Raw genomic sequence first — 26,587 nt, 5'->3', positions numbered from 1 at the left:
TGGACTCCCTCTGGTGGCTGTGAGTGGAGCTGCTGGTTCTGAGGTTCCTCCCACAGGTGACCTAGTTTATTCTTTGGCTGGCTGCTCTATTTAACTCCACTCAGATCGTTACTCCATGCCAGCTGTCAATGTTCTATGTTGTGAATTCTGTGGCAGGGCTCCCTCCTGTGGTCACGAGTGGTACTGCGGCTTCTGAGTTTCCTTCCTCAGGTGATGTGGTGAAGTCGTTAGGTGCTGCTCTATTTAACTCCACCTAGTGCTTTGCTCCTGGCCTCCAGTCAATGTTCTAGTATTGGTCTTGCTTCCTCCTGGATCGTTCCTGTGGCCGTCTGCTCTGCATAAGCTAAGTTTTGCTTGTGTTATTTTTGTTTTGCTATTTTTTATGTCCAGCTTGCTTAATTGTTTTTTCTTGCTTGCTGGAAGCTCTGGGATGCAGAGGGAGCACCTCCGTACCATTAGTCGGTGCGGAGGGTCTTTTTGCCCCTCTGCGTGGTTGTTTGTAGGGTTTTGTGTTGACCGCAAAGTTATCTTTCCTATCTTCGGTCTGTTCAGTAAGTTGGGCCTCACTTTGCTAAATCTATTTCATCTCTGCGTTTGTATTTTCATCTCTACTCACAGTCATTATATGTGGGGGGCTGCCTTTTCCTTTGGGGTATTTCTCTGAGGCAAGGTAGGCTTTTTTTTCTATCTTAGGCCTAGCTAGTTTCTCAGGCTGTGCCGAGTTGCATAGGGAGCGTTAGGCGCAATCCACGGCTGCCTCTAGTGTGGTTGGATAGGATTAGGGATTGCGGTCAGCAGAGTTCCCATGTCTCAGAGCTCGTCCTATGTCTTTTGGTTATTGTCAGGTCACTTTGTGTGCTCTGAACTTCAAGGTCCATTGTGGTTCTGAATTACCTAATCATAACAGTACTGGAGGCCCAAAGTACTAATGCTTCTCAATAGAGGGAAAAAAGAAGTTCTGAGACCATTTTTTTTTCTTTGCACTGTGTTTTGCTTTTTTTTTCCCCTAGACATTTGGGTGGTTCAGGACACAGGTGTAGTGATGGACATTAAAGGTCTGTCTTCATGTGTGGATCATCTCACTGCAAGAGTACAAAATATTCAAGACTTTGTGGTTCAGAATTCTATGTTAGAACCAAGAATTCCTATTCCTGATTTGTTTTCTGGAGATAGAGCAAAATTTCTGAGTTTCAAAAATAATTGTAAACTGTTTCTGGCTTTGAAACCTCGCTCCTCTGGTGACCCAGTTCAACAAGTTAGGATCATTATTTCTTTATTACGTGGCGACCCTCAAGACTGGGCATTTTCCCTTGCGCCAGGAGATCCTGCATTGTGTAATATTGATGCGTTTTTCCTGGCGCTCGGATTGCTGTACGATGAACCTAATTCGGTGGATCAGGCAGAGAAAAATTTGCTGGCTCTGTGTCAGGGTCAGGATGAGATAGAGATTTATTGTCAGAAGTTTAGAAAGTGGTCCGTGCTCACTCAATGGAATGAAGGTGCGCTGGCAGCTATTTTCAGAAAGGGTCTCTCTGAAGCCCTTAAGGATGTCATGGTGGGATTTCTCATGCCTGCTGGTCTGAATGAGTCTATGTCTTTGGCCATTCAGATCTGTCGACGCTTGCGTGAGCGTAAATCTGTGCACCATTTGGCGGTATTATCCGAGCATAAACCTGAGCCTATGCAGTGCGATAGGACTTTGACCAGAGTTGAACGGCAAGAACACAGACGTCAGAATGGGCTGTGTTTCTACTGTGGTGATTCCACTCATGCTATCTCCGATTGTCCTAAGCGCACTAAGCGGTTCGCTAGGTCTGCCACCATTGGTACGGTACAGTCGAAATTTCTTTTGTCCGTTACTTTGATCTGCTCTTTGTCATCTTATTCTGTCATGGCATTTGTGGATTCAGGCGCTGCCCTGAATTTGATGGACTTGGAGTATGCTAGGCGTTGTGGGTTTTTCTTGGAGCCCTTGCAGTGTCCTATTCCATTGAGAGGAATTGATGCTATGCCTTTGGCCAAGAATAAGCCTCAGTACTGGACCCAGCTGACCATGTGCATGGCTCCTGCACATCAGGAGGATATTCGCTTTTTGGTGTTGCATAATCTGCATGATGTGGTCGTGTTGGGGTTGCCATGGCTACAAGTCCATAACCCAGTATTAGATTGGAAATCTCTGTCTGTGTCCAGCTGGGGTTGTCAGGGGGTACATGGTGATGTCCCATTTCTGTCTATTTCGTCATCCACCCCTTCTGAGGTCCCAGAGTTCTTGTCTGATTACCAGGATGTATTTGATGAGCCCAAGTCCAATGCCCTACCTCCGCATAGGGATTGTGATTGTGCTATCGATTTGATTCCTGGTAGTAAGTTTCCTAAAGGTCGACTGTTTAATTTATCTGTACCTGAGCACGCCGCTATGCGGAGTTACGTGAAGGAGTCCTTGGAGAAGGGTCATATTCGCCCGTCATCGTCGCCATTGGGAGCGGGGTTCTTTTTTGTGGCCAAGAAGGATGGTTCGCTGAGACCTTGTATAGATTACCACCTTCTAAATAAAATCACGGTCAAATTTCAGTACCCCTTGCCGCTGCTATCTGATTTGTTTGCTCGGATCAAGGGGGCTAGTTGGTTCACCAAGATAGATCTTCGTGGTGCGTATAATCTTGTGCGTATTAAGCGGGGCGATGAATGGAAAACTGCATTTAATATGCCCGAGGGCCATTTTGAGTACCTAGTTATGCCTTTCGGACTTGCCAATGCTCCATCGGTGTTTCAGTCCTTTATGCATGACATCTTCCGAAAGTACCTGGATAAATTCCTGATTGTATACTTGGATGATATTTTGATCTTCTCGGATGATTGGGAGTCTCATGTGAAGCAGGTCAGAATGGTGTTCCAGGTCCTGCGTGCTAATTCTTTGTTTGTGAAGGGATCAAAGTGTCTCTTTGGTGTTCAGAAGGTTTCATTTTTGGGGTTCATTTTTTCCCCTTCTACTATCGAGATGGACCCTGTTAAGGTCCAGGCCATCTATGATTGGACACATATCTCTATGGATTTTATTTCGGATCTCCCCGTCTCTCAAAAAATGTCGGTCATTTGGGTGGCTTGTGATCGCTTCTCTAAGATGATCCATTTGGTACCCTTGTCTAAATTACCTTCCTCCTCTGATTTGGTGCCATTGTTCTTCCAGCATGTGGTTCGTTTACATGGCATTCCAGAGAACATCGTTTCTGACAGAGGTTCCCAGTTTGTTTCGAGGTTTTGGCGAGCTTTTTGTGCTAGGATGGGCATTGATTTGTCTTTTTCCTCGGCTTTCCATCCTCAGACTAATGGCCAGACCGAACGAACCAATCAGACCTTGGAAACATATCTGAGATGCTTTGTTTCTGCTGATCAGGATGATTGGGTGTCCTTCTTGCCTTTGGCTGAGTTCGCCCTTAATAATCGGGCCAGCTCGGCTACCTTGGTTTCGCCGTTTTTCTGCAACTCTGGGTTCCAACCTCGTTTCTCTTCAGGGCAGGTTGAGTCTTCGGACTGTCCTGGTGTGGATACGGTGGTGGACAGGTTACAGCAGATTTGGACTCATGTAGTGGACAATTTGACCTTGTCCCAGGAGAAGGCTCAACGTTTCGCTAATCGCAGACGCTGTGTGGGTCCCTGACTTCGTGTTGGGGATTTGGTTTGGTTGTCATCTCGTCATATTCCTATGAAGGTTTCCTCTCCTAAGTTTAAGCCTTGTTTCATTGGTCCGTATAGGATTTCTGAGGTTCTTAATCCTGTGTCTTTTCGTTTGACCCTTCCAGATTCTTTTTCCATCCATAACGTATTCCATAGGTCATTGTTGCGGAGATACGTGGCACCTATGGTTCCATCTGTTGATCCTCCTGCCCCGGTTTTGGTGGAGGGGGAGTTGGAGTATATTGTGGAGAAGATTTTGGATTCTCGTGCTTCGAGACGGAAACTCCAGTATCTGGTTAAGTGGAAGGGTTATGGTTAGGAAGATAATTCCTGGGTCTTTGCCTCTGATGTCCATGCTGCCGATCTTGTTCGTGCCTTTCATATGGCTCATCCTGGTCGGCCTGAGGGCTCTGGTGAGGGTTCGGTGACCCCTCCTCAAGGGGGGGGGTACTGTTGTGAATTCTGTGGCAGGGCTCCCTCCTGTGGTCACGAGTGGTACTGCGGCTTCTGAGTTTCCTTCCTCAGGTGATGTGGTGAAGTCGTTAGGTGCTGCTCTATTTAACTCCACCAAGTGCTTTGCTCCTGGCCTCCAGTCAATGTTCTAGTATTGGTCTTGCTTCCTCCTGGATCGTTCCTGTGGCCGTCTGCTCTGCATAAGCTAAGTTTTGCTTGTGTTATTTTTGTTTTGCTATTTTTTCTGTCCAGCTTGCTTAATTGTTTTTTCTTGCTTGCTGGAAGCTCTGGGACGCAGAGGGAGCACCTCCGTACCATTAGTCGGTGCGGAGGGTCTTTTTGCCCCTCTGCGTGGTTGTTTGTAGGGTTTTGTGTTGACCGCAAAGTTATCTTTCCTATCTTCGGTCTGTTCAGTAAGTTGGGCCTCACTTTGCTAAATCTATTTCATCTCTGCGTTTGTATTTTCATCTCTACTCACAGTCATTATATGTGGGGGGCTGCCTTTTCCTTTGGGGTATTTCTCTGAGGCAAGGTAGGCTTGTTTTTCTATCTTAGGCCTAGCTAGTTTCTCAGGCTGTGCCGAGTTGCATAGGGAGCGTTAGGCGCAATCCACGGCTGCCTCTAGTGTGGTTGGATAGGATTAGGGATTGCGGTCAGCAGAGTTCCCATGTCTCAGAGCTCGTCCTATGTCTTTTGGTTATTGTCAGGTCACTTTGTGTGCTCTGAACTTCAAGGTCCATTGTGGTTCTGAATTACCTAATCATAACAGTTCTAGTACTGGTTCAGTTCGCTCTTGGATCTTTCTGGTGACCTGTCTACTCCAGCAGAAGCTAAGTCCCTGCTAGTTTATTTGTTGTTCTTTGTTTTCTTGTCCAGCTTGCTATCATGATTTTGCCTTGCTAGCTGGAAGCTCTGGGATGCAGAGTGGCATCTCCGTACCGTGAGTCGGTGCGGGGGTTTTTTTGCACACTCTGCGTGGTCTTTTTGTAGTTTTTGTGCTGACCGCAAAGTTACCTTTTCTATCCTCAGTCTGTTTAGTAAGTCTAGCCTCCTTTTGCTGAAACTTGTTTCATTCCTGTGTTTGTGACTTTCATCTTAACTCACAGTCAATATTTGTGGGGGGCTGCCTTTTTCTTTGGGGAATTTCTCTGAGGCAAGGTAGGCTTTATTTCCTATCTCTAGGGGTAGTTAGCTCTTAGGCTGTGAAGAGGCGTCTAGGCAGAGTTAGGTACGCTCCACGGCTATTTCTAGTGTGTGTGTGATAGGATTAGGGGTTGCGGTCAGCAGAGCTCCCACTTCCCGGAGCTTGTCCTGTGTTAGTTTAACCATCAGGTCATTCCGGGTGCTCCTAACCACCAGGTCCAGAACAGGCTTTTCTGCTGAGTATCAGACAGTGGTAGTAGGCGCAAAGTATTGACTGGTCTAAATGGAGGCCAGGGCCCCTGTATATTTTAACTATCATCTATCATTTCAACAATTTTGTATTGGCAGTGCCATTGAAAGATTTAACAGCACATACTACACAGTGGTGGAGCAGGGAGAGGTAAGTATTGCAAGTGGTAGAGCACTGTTCGAGCTGGGGGGGAACACTCTCTCGTGGGTGGCGGTACTGGCACAGTGCCCCCCATAGTACGACGCTGTGTCTGACGTTGGTTGTGCACCACCACCATCAGAGACACTTCATTGTACTATGAGGGACCCTGTGCTAGTGCCGTCGCCCAAGAGTGGGCGCACCCACCTGTCCAGGCAAACAGCACTTTAATGGGTGCTTGCGCCAGGTGCTGACCACGGCCCTGTGGGAGGAATCAGCCCATTTAGGGAGGTATAAAAATGGCCTATGGTGGACATTCAGCAGCTGCAATTGGCGGAATTGGAGAAGTCAGTAAGAGGAGGCCAAGAGCAAGACATTTTTCAGGCAAGCTACGTGTCAGCAGGAGAAGGTGGGGCAAAATAATTTGAAATCCATGATTGGTTCATTTTAATGAAGGTTAGATCATCAACATTCTGGGTAGCCAGATGTGTCCTTTATTCGGTCAGTATTGAACCAGCAGCACTTTAGACTCTTTCTGATAGCACACTAAAAGCAGGACAAGCGAACTCCTGTAATACATATTCTGCCAATTCAGGCCAGGTGTCTATTTTAGATGCCCAGTAATCAAAGGGTAGTGACCTGTGAGGGAGAACATCGATAAGGGAGGAAAAGTAGTTCCTAACCATACTGGAAAAATGCTGTCTCCTGTCACTTTGAATCGATGCAGCAGTACCTGTCGTGTCAGCGGTCATTGCAAAATCACTCCACAACCTGGTCATAAAACCCCTCTGTCCAATGCGATTTCGGATTTGTGCACCTCTAACACCTCTGCCCTGTTGCCCCCTGCGGCTCGTGTGAGAACCATCACTGCCTCTGTGTGCTGGGAATGCCAGAACCAAACGGTCTACAAGAGTTGCTTGTTTGGTAGCCAATATTTGCTCCAGGTTCTCATGTGGCATGATATTTTGTCATTTTCCTTTATATAGTGGAACCAGGAGGCAGGCCAACCAGTAATCGTCATCGGTCATCATTTTGACAATGCGGGGGTCCCTTTTTAGGATACGCAAGGCATACTCAGCCATGTGGGCCAATGTTCCAGGTGTCAATTCACTGCTTGTGCTGGGTTGAGGAGCATTTTCCTGCAAATCAACATCACTTGTGTCCCGCAAAAACCCTGTACCTGACCTTGCAACGCCACCAGTTTCTCTTGCCCCCTGTGAAGCATCCTCCTCCCATAAATATTCATCCCCATCATCCTCCTCCTCTTCGTCGGCCACCTCGTCCAGGAGAGTTCCCTGAGCAGACAATGGCTGACTGTCATCAAGGCTTCCCTCCTCCTCGGCTGCAGACGCCAGCTCCTTAATGTGTGTCAAACTTTGCATCAGCAGACGCATTAGTGGAATGCTCATGCTTATGATGGCGTCATCTGCATTTACCAGCCATGTGCATTCCTCAAAACACTGAAGGACTTGACAGAGGTCTTGGAGCTTCGACCACTGCACACCAGACAACTCCATGTCTGCCATCCAACTGCCTGACCGTGTATGTGTAGCCTCCCACAAATTAATTACAGCACGCCTCTGTTCGCATAGCCTCTGAACCATGTGCAGTGTGGAGTTCCACCTTGTTGTGATGTCGATTATTAGGCGGTGCTGGGGAAGATTCAGCGATCGCTGATGGTTCAGCATACGGCTGGAGTGTACGGGTGACCGGCGGATGTGCGAGCAAAGTCTTCGCACCTTCAGGAGCAGGGCTGGTAACTCCGGATAATTTTTGAGGAAGCACTGCACCACCAGGTTCAAGGTGTGAGCCAGGCAAGGTATGTGTTTCAGTTCTGAAAGGGCTATGGCAGCCATAAAATTCCTTCCGTTATCACTGACTACCTTGCCTGCCTCAAGATGTACACTGCCCAGCCATGACTGAGTTTGTTGCTGCAAGTATTCGGGCAGAACTTCCGCGGTGTGTCTGTTGTCGCCCAAACACTTCATTTCTAACACAGCCTGCTGACGCTTACCACTAGCTATTCCATAATGGGACACCTCGTGTGCAATACTTGCAGCTGCGGATGGAGTGGTCGTGTGACTGCGCTCTGTGGACGAGCTTTCGCTTCTGGAGGAGGAGGAGGAGGGGTAGACCGTGGGCTAGGCAGAACTGTCCCACTATGGCTGTCCCCTGTGGACCCTGCAACCACCACATTAACCCAGTGTGCCATGATGGACACGTAACATCCCTGGCTATGCCTACTGGTCCATGCATCTGTTGTGAGGTGCACCTTTCTACTGACTGATTGCCTCAGTGCATGGACAATGCGGTCTTTGACATGCTGGTGGAGGGCTGGGATGACTTTTCTCGCAAAGAAGTGTCGACTGGGTAGGTCATAGCGTGGTATTGCGTAGGCCATCAGGGCTTTGAAAGCTTAGCTTTCAACCAACCGGTAGGGCATCATCTCTAACGAGATTAGTCTAACAATGTGGGCGTTCAAACCCTGTGTACGCGGATGAGAGGATGAGTACTTTCTTTTCCTAATGAGAGTCTCTTGTAGGGTGAGCTGGACTGGAGAGGTGCATATGGTGGAACTAGCGGTGGTGGTGGTGCTGGACATGGCGGATTGAGAGAGGGTGGGTGATGGTATTCTTGATGTTGCAAATAGATTAATGGCTGCACTCAAAATTAATCTGTGCTAGAGCAAGGAAATGTGCGATACATGAAATGGGAATAGCATAATGGCTTGTGAAATATATGAAAAAACACATGAGATTCTTAGCACAAGATTTGGCCAAAAGGTGAGCCCATCCACCAAACGTCAAGGTAATCTCAGAACGGATGGGTACCTGAGCTGACTGCCTAGTGTGAACACTTACCTATGGCTAATAACGTGGTAAAGCCTGCTTTTATAGGAAGCTCAGAACCAACTGTGTTAGGATGTAATTAAAATCACAGCATGGTGAAGGGCGGGGTATTCTTGATGTTGGCTTACATACAGTGTTTCCTACCAATAACCTTGTGATTCCCTGACTGCTTTGGCCTTGCGACAATACCTCCACATTTGCTGCTGGTGGTGTCCTAACCGGTGGCCTTACAGTGAGAGAAGCAATGTACCTACCTTCATTCTGAGCAGGTGCACCAACGGTACGGGACGTTTCGTAGTTATTCCAGGCTTGCAAGTGTATGCTGGTTAAATATCTAAGCATGCACGTTGTATTTAAATTTTGAAGATTCTTCCCTCTGCTAAAGATTTTTGAGCATTTCTTACAGATAACTTTTGACTGATCATTCGGATCTTGGTTAAAAAATTCCCACACTGCACTCTTCCTACTATGGAATACCTTTTCAGGCATTGCATGCTGTGCTACTTTTACCGGATGGCCATGCTGTCCTAAAACTGTTTTTGTTTTTGACAAACGTTTTTGGCCTGACACGGGCCTGCCAGATGACAGCTGTTGCGATGTAGATGGCTGCTGCGGATCATCCTCCTCCGCTTCTGAGCTACTGGCAGCGGCACCCTCTTCCCCCAATGGCTGCCAATCTGGGTCAACAACTGGGTCATCTATCACCTCTTCAATGTCATGTGCACCTTCCTCTGTGTCACCGTGTAAGGTGCTATAGCGTTCGGGACGGGGCACCATAGTCTCATCAGGGTCAGATTCTGGCTCAGTACACTGCGAGGGCAATGTAGTTATCTGAGTCAATGGAACAGCATTATAATCTAGCTGTGGCTGTGCATCAGTGCACTCCATGTCCGATTCATCTTGTAATGGGCAGTTAACAATTTCCTGTTCTAACCCAGACACGGTATGTGTAAAGAGCTCCATGGAGTAACCTGTAGTGTCGCCTGACGCATCCTTCACTTTTGGTTTGGGTGAAGGACACAAGGAAACGTCTTGTTCCTGACCGGGAGCATCCTCTGACGACTCGCTGCTTTTATATTTGGAACTTTCTGAAGAGAAGGCGAAAGAGCTAGAGGCTGAGTCAGCAAGGAAAGCCAAAACTTTTTCCTGCTGCTCCGGCTTTAAAAGCCGTTTTCCTACTCCCAGATAAGGGATCCTTCGAGGCCTTGTGTAGCCAGACGACGATGCTGGCTTAACACCTCCAGCCTTAGGTGCTATTGTGCTTTTGCCACTACCACCAGATGCACCACCACAACCATCAGTACCAGCTGGCAACCCCCGCCCACGGTCTCTTCCACCTGACTTCCTAATTTTTTGGAAAATCTAACCAAAATAACAACCATTATATGGTACTGTAAAACAAGGTAGAAGGTGTATATAAACGTGTTGAGATTTTAAATCTCCCTTTTTTTTGGGAGACTGAACAAAGAATCAGGCCCTGTGCAAAAAAACAACACAATGTAAGTGGCTGAAAGTGGCTGGCTGATATACGACAAACTAACAGGACAGAAGTATATCCACTTTGTGAGAATTTGAATCTCCTTTTTTTGGTGGGAGACTGAACCACAACTTAGGCCCAGTGTATATAACAACGCAATCTAAGTGGCAGAAAGTGGCTGGCTGATATACGACAAACTAACAGGACAGAAGTATATCCACTTTGTGACAATTTGAATCTCCCCTTTTTTGGGGGGAGACTGAACCACAACTTAGGCCCAGTGTATATAACAACGCAATCTAAGTGGCAGAAAGTGGCTGGCTGATATACGACAAACTAACCGGACAGAAGTATATCCACTTTGTGAGAATTTGAATCTCCCTTTTTTTGGTATGCAAATTGCCTCTTCTGAGAAAAAGAGGACTTGAACTCTATAGCGCCACCTGTTGGAAGTAGCAATCCTACAAGTCACAATCAACCCTTTAACGAGAAACGATACCCCTTAGACCCCAGTCCAGAGCCTCTCACCTAGCCAAATCAGTTCTCATGCTTCACTCTGACGAGGGCCAACAGCCCAAAACACCATGTCTGCGAATTGAGATATTGATTTGGCTTTTATCCTAAGTCATATTGCACGACTCGTTAAAGGGTTGATTGTGACTTGTAGGATCGCTACTTCCAACAGGTGGCGCTATAGAGTTTAAGTCTTCTTTTTCTCAGAAGAGGCAATTTGCATATTATATTTCCCAGAGGAACATTGCACGGCGAATAAGCCTCCTTACCTTGACAAGCCAGAGATGGTATGTCACTCTCCATAAGGAGAAACGATACCCCTTTTTTTGGTGGGAGACTGAACCACAACTTAGGCCCAGTGTATATAACAACGCAGTCTAAGTGGCAGAAAGTGGCTGGCTGATATACGACAAACTAACAGGACAGAAGTATATCCACTTTGTGAGAATTTGAATCTCCCTTTTTTTGGTGGGAGACTGAACCACAATTTAGGCCCAGTGTATATAACAACGCTATCTAAGTGGCAGAAAGTGGCTGGCTGATATACGACAAACTAACAGGACAGAAGTATATCTACTTTGTGAGAATTTGAATTTCCCCTTTTTTTTTGGGAGACTGAACCACAACTTAGGCCCAGTGTATATAACAACGCAGTCTAAGTGGCAGAAAGTGGCTGGCTGATATACGACAAACTAACCGGACAGAAGTATATCCACTTTGTGAGAATTTGAATCTCCATTTTTTGGGGGGAGACTGAACCACAACTGAGACCCAGTGTATGTAACAATGCTATCTAAGTGGCAGAAAGTGGCTGGCTGATATACGACAAACTAACAGGACAGAAGTATATCCATTTTGTGAGAATTTGAATTTCCCTTTTTTTTGGGAGACTAAACCACAACTTAGGCCCAGTGTATATAACAACGCAATCTAAGTGGAAGAAAGGGGCTCGCTGATATATGACAAACTAACAGGACACAAGTATATCCACTTTGTGAGAATTTGAAACTCCCTTTTTTGGGGGGAGACTGACCCAAAACTCAGGCCCAGTGTATATAACAACGCAATCTAAGTGGCAGAAAGTGGCTGGCTGATATACACCAAACTAACAGGACTTCAGTAGATCCACTTTGTGAGAATTTTAAACTCCCTCTTTTATGGGGAGACTGACCCAAAACTCAGGCCCAGTGTGTATAACAACGCAATCTAAGTGGCAGAAAGTGGCTGGAAGATACAGATAGGTCCATACAGTGGGGCAAAAAAGTATTTAGTCAGTCAGCAATAGTGCAAGTTCCACCACTTAAAAAGATGAGAGGCGTCTGTAATTTACATCATAGGTAGACCTCAACTATGGGAGACAAACTGAGAAAAAAAAATCCAGAAAATCACATTGTCTGTTTTTTTAACATTTTATTTGCATATTATGGTGGAAAATAAGTATTTGGTCAGAAACAAAATTTCATCTCAATACTTTGTAATATATTCTTTGTTGGCAATGACAGAGGTCAAACGTTTTCTGCAAGTCTTCACAAGGTTGCCACACACTGTTGTTGGTATGTTGGCCCATTCCTCCATGCAGATCTCCTCTAGAGCAGTGATGTTTTTGGCTTTTCGCTTGGCAACACGGACTTTCAACTCCCTCCAAAGGTTTTCTATAGGGTTGAGATCTGGAGACTGGCTAGGCCACTCCAGGACCTTGAAATGCTTCTTACGAAGCCACTCCTTCGTTGCCCTGACGGTGTGCTTTGGATCATTGTCATGTTGAAAGACCCAGCCACGTTTCATCTTCAATGCCCTTGCTGATGGAAGGAGGATTGCACTCAAAATCTCACGATACATGGCCCCATTCATTCTTTCATGTACCCGGATCAGTCGTCCTGGCCCCTTTGCAGAGAAACAGCCCCAAAGCATGATGTTTCCACCACCATGCTTTACAGTAGGTATGGTGTTTGATGGATGCAACTCAGTATTCTTTTTCCTCCAAACACGACAAGTTGTGTTTCTACCAAACAGTTCCAGTTTGGTTTCATCAGACCATAGGACATTCTCCCAAAACTCCTCTGGATCATCCAAATGCTCTCTAGCAAACTTCAGACGGGCCCGGACATGTACTGGCTTAAGCAGTGGGACACGTCTGGCACTGCAGGATCTGAGTCCATGGTGGCGTAGTGTGTTACTTATGGTAGGCCTTGTTACATTGGTCCCAGCCCTCTGCAGTTCATTCACTAGGTCCCCCCGCGTGGTTCTGGGATTTTTGCTCACCGTTCTTGTGATCATTCTGACCCCACGGGGTGGGATTTTGCGTGGAGCCCCAGATCGAGGGAGATTATCAGTGGTCTTGTATGTCTTCCATTTTCTAATTATTGCTCCCACTGTTGATTTCTTCACTCCAAGCTGGTTGGCTATTGCAGATTCAGTCTTCCCAGCCTGGTGCAGGGCTACAATTTTGTTTCTGGTGTCCTTTGACAGCTCTTTGGTCTTCACCATAGTGGAGTTTGGAGTCAGACTGTTTGAGGGTGTGCACAGGTGTCTTTTTATACTGATAACAAGCTTAAACAGGTGCCATTACTACAGGTAATGAGTGGAGGAAAGAGGAGACTCTTAAAGAAGAAGTTACAGGTCTGTGAGAGCCAGAAATCTTGATTGTTTGTTTCCGACCAAATACTTATTTTCCACCATAATATACAAAAAAAATGATAAAAAAACAGACAATGTGATTTTCTGGATTTTTTTTTCTCAGTTTGTCTCCCATAGTTGAGGTCTACCTATGATGTAAATTACAGACGCCTCTCATCTTTTTAAGTGGTGGAACTTGCACTATTGCTGACTGACTAAATACTTTTTTGCCCCACTGTATATATTTGGACAGAGACAACATTTTTCTAATTTTGGTTATAGACATTACCACAATGAATTTTAAACAAAACAATTCAGATGCAGTTGAAGTTCAGACTTTCAGCTTTCATTTGAGGGTATCCACATTAAAATTGGCTGAAGGGTTTAGTAGTTTCAGCTCCTTAACATGTGCCACCCTGTTTTTAAAGGGACCAAAAGTAATTGGACAATTGACTCCAAGGCTATTTCATGGACAGATGTGGGCAATCCCTTCGTTATATCATTCTCAATTAAGCAGATAAAAGGCCTGGAGTTGATTTGAGGTGTGGTGCTTGCATTTGGAAGGTTTTGCTGTGAAGTAAACATGCGGTGAAAGGAGCTCTCCATGCAGGTGAAACAAACCATCCTTAAGCTGCGAAAACAGAAAAAACCCATCCGAGAAATTGCTACAATATTAGGAGTGGCAAAATCTATAGTTTGGTACATCCTGAGAAAGAAAGAAAGCACTGGTGAACTCATCAATGCAAAAAGACCTGGGCGCCCATGGAAGACAACAGTGGTGGATGATCGCAGAATAATCTCCATGGTGAAGAGAAACCCCTTTACAACAGCCAACCAAGTGAACAACACTCTCCAGGAGGTAGGCGTATCAATATACAAATCTACCATAAAGAGAAGACTGCATGAACGTAAATACAGAGGGGTCACTGCACGGTGCAAGCCACTCATAAGCATCAAGAATAAAAAGGCTAGACTGGACTTTGCTAAAAAAACATCTAAAAAAGCCAGCACTGTTCTGGAAGAACATTCTTTGGACAGATGAAACCAAGATCAACCTCTACCAGAATGATGGAAAGAGAAAAGTATGGCGAAGGCGTGATACAGCTCATGATCCAAAGCATACCACATCATCTGTAAAACACGGTGGAGGCAGTGTGATGGCTTGGGCATGCATGGTTGCCAGTGGCACTGGGTCACTAGTGTTTAATGATGATGTGACACAGGACAGAAGCAGCCGAATGAATTCTGAGGTATTCAGAGCCATACTATGTACTCAGATCCAGCAAAATGCAGCCAAACTGATTGGTCGTCGTTTCATACTACAGATGGACAATGACCCAAAACATAAAGCCAATGCAACCCAGGAGTTTATTAAAGCAAAGAAGTGGAATATTCTTGAATGGCCAAGTCAGTCACCTGATCTCAACCCAATTGAGAATGCAATTCATTTGTTAAAGACTAAACTTCAGACAGAAAGGCCCACAAACAAACAACAACTGAAAACCACCACAGTGAAGGCCTGGCAGAGCATCAAAAAGGAAGAATCACAGCGTCTGGTGATGTCCATGAGTTCAGGACTTCAGGCAGTCATTGCCAACAAAGGGTTTTCAACCAAGTACTAAAAATGAACATTTTATTTAAAATTATTGAATCTGTCCAATTACTTTTGGTTCCTTTAAAAACAGGGTGGCACATGTTAAGGAGCTGAAACTCCTAAACCCTTCAGCCAATTTTAATATGGATACCCTCAAATGAAAGCTGAAAGTCTGAACTTCAACTGCATCTGAATTGTTTTGTTTAAAATTCATTGTGGTAATGTCTATAACCAAAATTAGAAAAATGTTGTCTCTGTCCAAATATATATGGACCTAACTGTATATGAAAAAATACAAGGACTGTAGTACAATTTCAATCTCCCTGCAAAAGTGTGGACAAATAAACAAGATAACTGTGCAGAAAGGAGCAACAGGATTTTTGCTTTTAAAAAGGAGCTGGTTTGCACAGCGGCGTGCAAACAGCAATGTAGCTATCAGGGAGCCTTATAAGGAAGCCTAATAAGCTACAGAGCTGATGCACAAAAATATAGCCTCCACTGTCCCTTCAAACAAATGGTGGTGTTGGACAGTGGAAATCGCTACAGCACAAGCAGTTTCGGGGCTTAATCTTCCCTCCCTAACTATATCCCTTTTTCTGATGCAGCTGCGGCAACCTCTCCCTATGCTACGATCGACAGAAGTAAGATGGCGGTCGGCGTGCACGCCTCTTTATAGCCCCTGTGACGCCGCAGAAAGCAAGCCAATCACTGTCATGCCCTTCTCTAAGATGGTGGGGACCGAGACCTATGTCATCACGCTGCCCACACTCTGCATCCTCCTTCATTGGCTGAAAAATGGCGCTGAAAGCGTCATACGAAACGTGACTTTGGCGCGAAGATCGCCGACCTCATGGCCGATCCCACATTAGGATCGGGTCGGGTTTCATGAAATCCGACTTTGCCGAAAGTCGGCGATTTTTGAATTTGTCCGATCCGTTTTGCTCAACCCTAGTCAAAACACAATCTGAAAAGGAGATTTTCGGAAAGATTCACTTACTTGATTATTGTACGAAAATTCTGCCCAAGGCAGCAACTTAGTCCAGTCATTATGATGCACGTTGATGAAGTGACGCAGGAATCCCGTCAGGATTTGAATGGTCCTCTCTACTTGCCCATTGGATTGAGGATGGTATGCAGAAGAGAAGTCCAATTTTACTTGCACAGATTTACAAACTGCTCTCCAAAACTTGGAGGTGAGCTGGACACCCCTGTCGGACACAATGTGGAGAGGAAATCAATGAAGACGGAAGATGTGCTGTATAAAATGGTCAGCGAGCTCAGAAGCAGATGGAAGACCAGGCAGCGGAACAAAATGAACCATCTTCGAGAACCAATCCACCACTACCCAGATGACAGAACAGCCAGAAGAAACAGTTTGTTTCCTTGTTTGATTTCAGCTCCGGTCCTCCTGTGTCTCCGTTTCCTCGGTGCTCCTGTTCTTCTGCTTAGTCCTTCTGCCGCCATCCTCTGCTCATCCATAGTCCTGTGTCCTCATCTTGTCTACTGGTTTGTCTCTCATCGTCCGTCTCTTTCGTCCGTCTCCCATATCCGCATCTCGTGGTCTTTTATGTTTTTTCCTCGTCGTCCCTGCCTAGCCCTTGTACCTTCCCTTCTTCTTTTGGTACCAGCTGCCGCGCAGTAGTCTCTCCTGGGCCTGCTCCTAACGCTCCCTGTATAGGGGGTGGTCTACCTGGTCCACTCGTCCTGGGGAGGTTCGCTGTCGCGGTCCAGTGGGTTCACCTTCTTTAGTTCTCCTAGTTCTAAACCGTAACAATATCTTTGCCCATGGTGGGCCACCAGTAGTAATGAGAAATGAGTTGCAGAGTTTTCCTCTGACCGGCATGACCAGCCAACTTAGAAGATTGACCCCAGCGGAGAACTCGAATCTTGTCAGAACTAGATACAAGAGTCTTACCCGAAGGAAGGCGAGTAAGATCAACTACAGCCACGGACACAAATTTAGACGGCTCAATGATGTGTTGCGGTTCTTCCTCGGAGTCGGGAGGCAGGAACGCTCTAGAGAGTGCATCAGCTATTACGTTCTTATTAGCTGGACGAAAATGAAGAACAAAATTAAATTGAGCAAAAAATAAGGCCCAGCGAGTTTGGCGAGGGTTCAGTCTTTGAGCAGAATGAAGATAAGTGAGGATTTTATGATCAGTGAAGATGACAAACTGATGAATAGATCCCTCAGGGAGATGCCGCCACTCCTGCAAGGCCAACTTGATTGCCAACAATTCACGATCTCCTACAGAATAATTTCTTTCTGAAGTGGAAAAAACCTAAGAGAAAAAACCACAAGTAATCATCCTTACAGTAGATGACTTCTGGGTGAGAACAGCTCCAGCACCTATAGAAGAAGCGTGTACCTCAAGAAAAAATTGTTGATCAGAAGGCGGATGATGGAGAACAGGTGTGGAAGAAAAGGCCTGTTTTAAAGAAATAAAAGCCTCCTCCTCCACAGGAGTCCATTCCTTGGCATTCATACCTTTCCGGGTCAGGACCGAGATGGGAGCCACACGGGTGGAAAAATGTGGAATAAACAAATGGTAATAGTTGGCGAACCCTAGGAAGCGTTGTATGGCTTTCAGGCCGGATGGACAAGGCCATTTTAGGATAGCGGATACCTTCTCCGGATCCATCATTAAACCTGTGGACGAAACTATGTATCCAAGGAAAGGCAGAGAGGCTTGTTCAAAGAGACACTATTCAAATTTAGCATAAAATCTGTTCTCCCTGAGTCTTTGTAACACCAGGCATACTTGTCTCCGGTGAGAAGCTAAATCTGGAGAGAAGATCAGGATGTCATCCAGATAAACAACAACACACGAATAAAGTAGATCTCTAAAAATATCATTAACAAATTCCTAAAAAATTGCAGGTGCATTGCTTAGGTTGAATGGCATTACCAGGTATTCATAGTGTCCATCCCGGGTGTTAAAGGCGATTTTCCACTCATCTCCCTCTCGGATGCATATCAGGTTGTAGGCTCCTCTAAGGTCCAATTTGGTGAAAATTTTTAGCCCCTAAGACGGTCAAACAACTCAGAAATTAGTGGCAATGGATACCTGTTCTTTACCGTAATCTGATTCAGCCCCCCAGTAATCGATACAAGGCCGTAGAGAACCATCTTTTTTCTTCACAAAGAAGAATCCTGCTACAGCTGGCGAGGATGACTTCCGGATAAATCCCCTAGCAAGGTTCTCCTGGATGTACTCAGACATGAAGTGAGTCTCTGCTTGAGAAAGAGGATAAATTCGCCCTCAAGTAGGAGATGTTCCGGGGAGCAGATCAATGGGGCAATCATACAACCTGTGTGGAGGTAATTTCTCTGCCTTCTTTTTCCCCGAAGACATCAGCGAAAGACCTGTAAGAAGGCGGTAGACCCGGCAGAGCAGTGGGCTGGACTGGAGGAAGAACAGAACGAATGGGAATGATACACCGATCCAAGCAGGAGTCTCCCCAGCGCAGAACCTCTTCTGTCTTCCAATTTAAGACTGGTTCATGTATCCGAAACCAAGGTAGACCTAAAAGCAGGGGGGTGAGACGAATCTGGCAACACATAAAAGTGGATTTTTTCTGAATGCATTGAACCTACCCAGAGTTCCAAAGGCTCAGTCTGGAACCGAACGGATTCGGACAGGGGTTTCCCATCCACAGATGTCACCTGTAACGGCTCCAGAAGACGCTAGACAGGAATCTGATATCGATCCACCAACGCCTGCTGAATGAGATTTCCAGCAGCTCTGGAATCCAGGTGACACGGTTCCGAAAATTTTACCTTGCCAAAAACCACGGAGACAGTTATTTGCAGAGGAGGAGAGAGATGATCTTTACCTAGGGTAGCCTCTCCTACAGACCCTAGGCAGTGGAGTTTCCTGACTTCTTTTGACAAGTGTGGATATAGAGTTGAGCGACTTTTACCTTTTTAGGATCGTTTCGGGTTTCGCAAAACCCGACTTTCTCAAAAGTCGGGTCGGGTGAAATCGGCCAATTATTGCGAAAAGCCGGGGGTCGGCCGAAACACGAAACCCAATGCAAGTCAATGGCAAATCAAAGTCGGCAGTGAGTGGAGGACAGGAAAACACCTACAGTGCCCATTTTAATGCCAAAAACATTAATTCGTATTTCTTAAGCTTGTCAATCTTAATTTACTTTATAATAAAAGTTAGGCATTGAAAACAGGGGCTCATTGGCTAAAGTTGTGGTGGGGTAGGGCTGGCTCAAGATTTTTATGGGCCCAGGAAACACGGAATACGTCACGGCGGTGGAGCAGGGAGAGGTAAGTATTTCAACTTTGCAAGTGCTGCGATCCTGGTCAAGCAGGGGGGACCCACTAGTTGGCACTGGCACAGGGCCCCTCAAAGTATGGCGGTGTGTTTGACGGTGGCGGCGCCTCCCACTGCCAGAGACACTTTTGCGTACTATGAGGGGCCCTGTGCCAGTGCCAACGAGTATGCTCCCTGTTGTGAATTCTGTTATCGAACTCCCTCCTGTGGTCATGAATGGTACTTCGGCGAGTTCTGTCCATGGACTCCCTCTGGTGGCTGTGAGTGGTGCTGCTGCTTCTGAGGTTCCTTCCACAGGTGACGGAGTTTATTCATTGGCTGGCTGCTCTATTTAACTCCACTCAGATCGTTACTCCATGCCAGCTGTCAATGTTCTTCTACTGGTTCAGTTCGCTCTTGGATCTTTCTGGTTACCTGTCTACTCCAGCAGAAGCTAAGTCCCTGCTAGTTATTATTTGTTCATTGTTTTCTGGTCCAGCTTGCTATCATGATTTTGTTTTGCTAGCTGGAAGCTCTGGGATGCAGAGTGGCACCTCCGCAGCGTGAGTCGGTGCCGAGGTCTTTTTGCACACTCTGCGTGGTCTTTTTGTAGTTTTTTGTGCTGACCGCAAAGATACCTTTCCTATCCTCAGTCTGTTTAGTAAGTCTGGCCTCCCTTTGCTGAAACCTGTTTCATTTCTGTGTTTGTGACTTCATCTTTACTCACAGTCAATATATGTGGGGGGCTGCCTTTTCCTTTGGGGAATTTCTCTGAGGCAAGGTAGGCTTTATTTTCTATTTCTAGGGCTAGTTAGCTCTTAGGCTGTGAAGAGGCGTCTAGGCCGTGTTAGGTACGCTCCACGGCTATTTCTAGTTGTGTGATAGGATTAGGGGTTGCGGTCAGCAGAGTTCCCACTTCCCAGAGCTTGTCTTGTGTGAGTTTAACCATCAGGTCGTTCCTGGTGCTCCTAACCACCAGGTCCATAACAGCCCCCCCCACCTGATGAAGGAACCTGCACTTTCATCTGCGCCTTCCTCTTTGTCCCCGTGTAAGGTGGTATAGTATGCGGGAAGGGGAACCTGACTTTCAGCAGGGTCAGATTCAGGCTGTGTAGAGTGCAAGGGGAATGTAGTGGTCTGGGTCAATGTACCAGCAGACTTATCTAGCAGTGGCTGGCCAATGGGCAGGATGAGGAGGAAACACAGATATAGGCCCAAATAAGAAAGTAGGCTAAATCCAGTTCAAAATTGGTAACAGGACTAAACAGGCGGCATTGCTTTGTTCAGCGGAGGACAACTGTAATGAGAGGCAGCCACAGTTAGTAGGCCCCCAAAAGTAAGTAGGCTAAATGCAGTTCAAAATTACTATCAGGACTAAACTGGCGGCATTGCTTTGTTCAGCGGAGGACAACTCTAAGGAGTGGCTGACACAGTTACTAGGCTCAAATAGGTAAGTAGGCTAAATGCAGTTCAAAATTGCTAACAGGACTAAACTGGCGGCATTGCTTTGTTCAGCGGAGGACAACTGTAATGAAGGGCAGACACAGTTAGTAGGCCCAAATAAGAAAGTAGGCTAAATGCAGTTCAAAATTGCTAACAGGAGTACACAGGCGGCATAGCTTTGTTCAGCGGAGGAGGACAACTGTTATGAGAGGCTCACACGGTTACTAGGCCCAAGTAAGTAAGTAGGCTAAATGCAGTTCAAAATTGGTAAGAGGAGTACACAGGCGGCATAGCTTTTTTCAGCGGAGGAGGACAACTGTTATGAGAGGCTCACACAGTTACTAGGCCCAAGTAAGTAAGTAGGCTAAATGCAGTTCAAAATTGTTAACAGGAGTACACAGGCGGCATAGCTTTTTTCAGCGGAGGAGGACAACTGTTATGAGAGGCTCACACAGTAACTAGGCCCAAGTAAGTAAGTAGGCTAAATGCAGTTCAAAATTGGTAACAGGAGTACACAGGCGGCATAGCTTTTTTCAGCGGAGGAGGACAACTGTTATGACAGTAGGCCTAAAATAAAAAGTAAGCTAAATGCAGTTCAAAATTGGTAACAGGAGTACACAGGCGGCATTGCTTTGTTCAGTGGAGGACAACTGTAATAAGTGGCTCAGACAGACTTAGTAGGCCTAAAATAAAAAAGTACGCTAAATGCAGTTCACAATTGGTAACAGGAGTACACAGGCGGCATAGCTTTTTTCAGCGGAGGAGGACAACTGTTATGACAGTAGGCCTAAAATAAAAAGTAAGCTAAATGCAGTTCAAAATTGGTAACAGGAGTACACAGGCGGCATTGCTTTGTTCAGTGGAGGACAACTGTAATAAGTGGCTCAGACAGACTTAGTAGGTCTAAAATAAAAAAGTACGCTAAATGCAGTTCACAATTGGTAACAGGAGTACACAGGTGGCATTGCTTTGTTCAGTGGAGGACTGTAATAAGTGGCTGACACAATTAATAGGCCAAAATAATAAAGTGGGCTAAATGTCAGCCAAAAAATGTTCATAAATAAACTGGTGGCATAGCTAAGTACAGGGTTGGGCTCCTCTGCTGAGTAGCAGACAGTGGTAGTTGGCTGTTGTGAATTCTGTTTTCAAACTCCCTCCTGTGGTCATGAATGGTACTTCGGTGAGTTCTGTCCATGGACTCCCTCTGGTGGCTGTGAGTGGAGCTGCTGTTTCTGAGGTTCCTTCCACAGGTGACGTAGTTTATTCTTTGGCTGGCTGTTCTATTTAACTCCACTCAGATCGTTACTCCATGCCAGCTGTCAATGTTCTTGTATTGGTTCAGTTCGCTCTTGGATCTTTCTGGTTACCTGTCTACTCCAGCAGAAGCTAAGTCCCTGCTAGTTATTATTTATTCATTGTTTCCTTGTCCAGTTGGCTATCATGATTTTGCCTTGCTAGCTGGAAGCTCTGGGATGCAGAGTGGCACCTCCGCACCGTGAGTCGGTGCGGAGGTCTTTTTGCACACTCTGCGTGGTCTTTTGTAGTTTTTTATGCTGACCGCAAAGATACCTTTCCTATCCTCAGTCTGTTTAGTAAGTCTGGCCTCCCTTTGCTGAAACCTGTTTCATTTCTGTGTTTGTGACTTTCATCTTATCTCACAGTCAATATATGTTGGGGGCTGCCTTTTCCTTTGGGGAATTTCTCTGAGGCAAGGTAGGCTTTATTTTCTATCTTTAGGGCTAGTTAGCTCTTAGGCTGTGAAGAGGCGTCTAGGTCGTGTTAGGTACGCTCCACGGCTATTTCTAGTTGTGTGATAGGATTAGGGGTTGCGGTCAGCAGAGTTCCCACTTCCCAGAGCTTGTCCTGTGTGAGTTTAACCATCAGGTCGTTCCGGGTGCTCCTAACCACCAGGTCCATAACAGTACAGCTGGCCCAAAGTATTAATGCAACTCAATAGAGGGATAAGAGAAGTTCTGAGACCATTTTTTTTTCTCTGCAGTGTTTTTTGTCTTTCTTTTCCCCTTAACATCTGGGTGGTTCAGGACACAGGTGTAGATATGGACATTCAAGGTCTGTCCTCTTGTGTGGATCATCTCACTGCAAGGGTACAAAACATTCAAGATTTTGTGGTTCAGAATCCGATGTTAGAGCCTAGTATTCCAATTCCTGATTTGTTTTTTGGGGATAGATCTAAATTCCTGAATTTCAAAAATAATTGTAAACTGTTTCTAGCTTTGAAACCCCGCTCCTCTGGTGACCCCGTTCAACAAGTAAAAATCATTATTTCTTTGTTGCGTGGTGACCCTCAAGACTGGGCATTTTCCCTTGCGCCAGGAGATCCTGCATTGCGTGATGTAGATGCATTTTTTCTGGTGCTTGGATTGCTTTATGATGAACCTAATTCAGTGGATCAGGCAGAGAAAATCTTGCTGGCTTTGTGTCAGGGTCAGGATGAAGCGGAGGTGTACTGTCAGAAGTTTAGAAAGTGGTCTGTGCTTACTCAGTGGAATGAGTGTGCCCTGGCGGCAATTTTCAGAAAGGGTCTTTCTGAAGCCCTTAAGGATGTCATGGTGAGATTTCCCACGCCTGCTGGTCTGAATGAGTCTATGTCCTTGGCCATTCAGATCGATCGGTACTTGCGTGAGCGCAAAGCTGTGCACCATTTGGCGGTATTCTCTGAGCATAGGCCTGAGCCTATGCAATGTGATAGGACTTTGACCAGAGCTGAACGGCAAGAACACAGACGTCGGAATGGGCTGTGTTTTTACTGTGGTGATTCCCCTCATGCTATCTCCGATTGTCCTAAGCGCACTAAGCGGTTCGCTAGGTCTGCCACCATTGGTACAGTACAGTCTAAATTTCTTTTGTCCGTTACTCTGATTTGCTCTCTGTCGTCCTATTCTGTTATGGCATTTGTGGATTCAGGCGCTGCCCTGAATTTGATGGACTTGGAGTTTGCCAGGCGCTGAGGTTTTTTCTTGGAGCCCTTGCAATATCCTATTCCATTGAGAGGAATTGATGCTACGCCTTTGGCCAAGAATAAGCCTAAGTACTGGACTCAATTGACCATGTGCATGGCTCCTGCACATCAGGAGGATATTCGCTTTTTGGTGTTGCATAATCTGCATGATGTGGTCGTTTTGGGGTTGCCATGGCTACAGGTCCTTAATCCAGTATTGGATTGGAAATCTATGTCTTTTTCCGGCTGGGGTTGTCAGAGGGTACACGGTGAAGTTCCATTGCTGTCAATTTCGCCTTCTACTCCTTCTGAAGTCCCTGAGTTTTTGTCAGATTACCGGGATGTATTTGAAGAGCCCAAATCCGGTGCCTTACCTCCTCATAGGGATTGCGATTGTGCTATTAATTTGATTCCTGGTAGTAAGTTTCCTAAGGGCCGACTGTTTAATTTATCTGTGCCAGAGCACGCCGCTATGCGGAGTTATATAAAGGAATCCTTGGAGAAAGGTCATATTCGCCCGTCGTCATCACCGTTGGGAGCAGGGTTCTTTTTTGTGGCCAAGAAGGATGGCTCTTTGAGACCTTGTATTGATTACCGCCTTCTTAATAAGATCACAGTCAAATTTCAGTACCCTTTGCCGCTGCTGTCTGATTTGTTTGCTCGGATTAAGGGGGCTAGTTGGTTCACCAAGCTAGATCTTCGAGGGGCGTATAATCTTGTGCGAATTAAACGGCGATGAATGGAAAACAGCATTTAATACGCCCGAGGGCCATTTTGAGTACCTGGTTATGTCATTCGGGCTTTCTAATGCTCCATCTGTGTTTCAGTCCTTTATGCATGACATCTTCCGAGAGTACCTGGATAGATTCATGATTGTATATTTGGATGATATTTTGGTCTTTTCGGATGATTGGGAGTCTCATGTGAAGCAGGTCAGAATGGTGTTCCAGGTCCTTCGTGTGAATTCCTTGTTTGTGAAGGGGTCGAAATGTCTCTTTGGGGTTCAGAAGGTTTCATTTTTGGGTTTCATTTTTCCCCCTTCTACTATCGAGATGGACCCTGTTAAAGTTCAGGCCATTTATGATTGGACTCAGCCGACATCTGTGAAGAGCCTGCAGAAGTTCCTGGGCTTTGCTAATTTTTTTTTCTTTTAAATAGTTTTTTTATTGAAAGCAAACATGCACAATACAATTTATGCACTGTCCAGTATTTTACAAAATTTTAACATTTTCCAAACCCCCAACAATCCCAACCATACCCAAACCTCCCCCTCCCCTGACAGCTCCTTCCCAGTTATACTTTTGTTACCAGTATTGATGGTTCCTTGAGCCATTTGACTCACTTATGTTCGCTTGTTCCTTTGGCACTCTCTTCCTTTCAGAGGCTCTCACTCTCCCATTTCCCATAACTATTCATCCCAGCTCGAGCCACGGAGACCACATTTTGTCAAACGTTTCTATTTTCCCACGTCTTTCATAGACCCCCTTTTCCAGATTGAGACCATGTTTAACATAATTCAGGAATTCACCCCTCGTAGGCGGTTCCTCCTTGATCCAGTTCCTTGCTATTACCTTCCTTGCCATGTATAATAGCCTAGCTATTGCTATCTTCCAGATGTTATCCACTCTAATTTCCTCTACATATCCTAGTATACACACTATCGGATCTCTCGGCACTCTGCATTTATACGCCCCTTCCACACGGCTCATTACCACCAACCAGAAAGCAACCAGTCTTGGACATGTCCACATCATGTGGTATATTCCTGCATTCCCATTCTTACATCTCGGGCATTCAGAGTCAGCACGCAACCCCGCTCTGCACAACACTTCCGGTGATTTATAGACTCTGTGCAAGATGTACAGCTGCGATAGTCTATACGGCTCGCTCAGCGACACTCGTGGAACCGACTCCAACACCGATTCCCAGGTTTCATCCTCCATTGGGCCTAAATCTCTTTCCCATTTCGCTCTCGCTTTTAAAGGGAAGTCTAACAAATATGCATGTAGAAGGTCCTTATAAAGGGTGGTAATGACTCCCCTTGTGGACCCTTCCCCACACACGTATTCCAGAACTATGTCCTCTTGGATCTCAACACCACCGCTCCTGTTTTGAGCTTTAAAAGCATGTTTCATCTGAGCATATTGATACTCCCCAGTCGGTCTCAGTCCAAACTCCCCTTGCAGCTGCGAAAAGGACTTTAATCCTCGTTGTTGAACTATCTGAGCCACCAAGTGGATTCCTTTGGCCCTCCACTCCGTCAGCACTCCAAGGGCCGCAAACTCAACCAAATTATTATTAAACCATATCGGTGTAAATTTAGTCAGCCCCGTAACCCCCCGAATCTGTCGCAGTCTGGTCCATAATTTATATATCAAAAACATAGTTGGGTATAATTTCCCCAATACTCCCAAGGAACCATCCTCCAGACACTGCGCTACCGGTCGTCGGTCTGTCACCCTCTCCATCAAGTGCTGCACCGCACTGGCAGACGCCTCCCGCGCCCAGCCCTTCAAATGCTGGCTCTGGGCTGCAAGAAAGTATAACTCAGGATTGGGTAAAGCCAATCCTCCATCTTCCTTGGGTCGCTGAAGCGTCTCCAGGCGAATACGTGGGTACCGCCTCCCCCATATCAGACTTCTAAATAGAGCATTAATCTGCCGGAATTTCCCACGTGGAATCCAAACTGGCGCGTTATGTAGGACGTAGAGTAATTTGGGCATCAGAACCATTTTAATTAGATTAACCCTCCCCACCACCGATAAGTGCAATTTATTCCATGCATCCACTTTTGCTTTAAGGGCGCCCACGAGAGGTGTCAAATTCCTATACAGAAACTCTGTAACTGGCATCGAGATCCATATTCCCAGGTATCTGAAAAGGGATACCACCCTAAGCCGCCCCTCTCCCAATGGCTCACTTCTGCTCTCCTCCACCCCATCCACCTCAAAGAGGACCGATTTATCCCAGTTTATCCTCAATCCCGATTAGTCTCCAAACTTCCCAACGATCTCGATAGCCCCATTCAAGGCTTCATCCGGGTCCGCTAGGAACAGTAGGATGTCGTCTGCATATAACGCAATCTTCTCCTCAACACTCCCATAACTGAACCCAGGGACTTCATCCGACTGTCGGATCTTGGCGGCCAATGGCTCCACAGCTAAGGCAAACAGAAGGGGCGACAGTGGGCAACCCTGCCTCGTACCTCT

Source organism: Ranitomeya imitator, chromosome 2 (genome assembly GCF_032444005.1).
Source record: "Ranitomeya imitator isolate aRanImi1 chromosome 2, aRanImi1.pri, whole genome shotgun sequence".
Classification (NCBI taxonomy): Eukaryota; Metazoa; Chordata; class Amphibia; order Anura; family Dendrobatidae; genus Ranitomeya; species Ranitomeya imitator.
This window is presented reverse-complemented; position numbering follows the sequence as displayed.